Source organism: Elephantulus edwardii, unplaced genomic scaffold, assembly GCF_000299155.1.
Source record: "Elephantulus edwardii isolate Elephantulus edwardi_28Jun2011 unplaced genomic scaffold, EleEdw1.0 scaffold00019, whole genome shotgun sequence".
NCBI classification, from domain to species: domain Eukaryota; kingdom Metazoa; phylum Chordata; class Mammalia; order Macroscelidea; family Macroscelididae; genus Elephantulus; species Elephantulus edwardii.
Genome location: NW_006399769.1, coordinates 9,519,182 through 9,520,273, shown reverse-complemented (window position 1 = coordinate 9,520,273; position 1,092 = coordinate 9,519,182). Strand labels below are relative to the sequence as shown.

The window sequence follows — 1,092 nt, the reverse complement described above, 5'->3', positions numbered from 1 at the left end:
GCAAGCGACTCGACGGCACATAACAACAAACAACAACATGTCTTAGGAAAAAGTCTACCCAGGGTGCTCTTTAGATGCAAGGATGGAAAATTTCATCTCACATACTTTCTAGGAGACATACTTTAGACATTTTGTAGGAGAGGCTAATCCTTGGAAAGAGATAACACACTTGTAAAGGTGGTAGATCAGCAAAAGAGAAGGCTATCTTCAATGAGAAGGGCTGACAGTGACTGCAGCAATGGGCTTGAGTGTATTGGAGATGATGAAGACAGCACAGGCTAAGACAGGGTTCCAGATCTGTTGTTCCCAGGGACACTATGAGTCGTACTTGACTGAACAGCACCAAACAACAATTATCCAGCCATTGCTGTCCTTCTCTTTAGGTGCCACTGAGTCGACTACGACTCACAACAACCCTATCCTGTACCATCCTCATCATCTCTGATATGTTCAAGCTCACTGTTAGAGCCACTGTGTCAATCCTTCTTGTTGAGGGTCTTCTTGTCTCTCGCTGACCTTTGCAAGTATGATGTCTTTTTCCAAGGACTGGCCTCTCCTGAAAACATGTCCAAAGCATGTGAGACAAAGTTGTACCACCCTTGCCTTAATGGATAATAAAATTGTGATATGTGCTATGATTTGAATGAACTCTGAAAACACTATGCTAACTGAAATAAGTGAAATGGATAAGAGAACTGCTGAATGATTCAAATTACATGAAAGATCTAGAATAGACAAATGCACAGAAGGCAAAGTTTACTGGAGTTTGAGTATCAAGTGGGAGGAGATGTGGAATACAGCGTAAAGGATAGTGAGCTTTTCTGTTAAGATTGATGAAGGGAGCTCTGGTGGCCTAGTGGCAAGAAGCTGTGATGCAATCCAGAAGGTGCACAATTTGAATCCACCAGATGCTCTGTTGGAGAAGGAGGGGTTATCTCCTAAAAGACTGATGAAGAGATTTGGAAATGGATGTTTCTTGTTGTTTATTGTTATATGCCACAGAGTCGCCTGTGACATGTAGCAACTGTATACACAACAGCCCTGAACCCTGTCCTACCCTGAGCCAATTCACTGTCTCTGACACATCTGTTC

The 1,092-nt window shown here is 42.8% G+C and overlaps 1 protein-coding gene across 2 annotated transcripts in view; it reads right to left on the bottom strand.

The window, feature by feature from the left end:
* Nucleotides 1-1,092, bottom strand: part of KCNG3 (potassium voltage-gated channel, subfamily G, member 3) — a 117,216-nt gene that overhangs the window by 74,012 nt on the left and 42,112 nt on the right. The window lies entirely within an intron of this gene.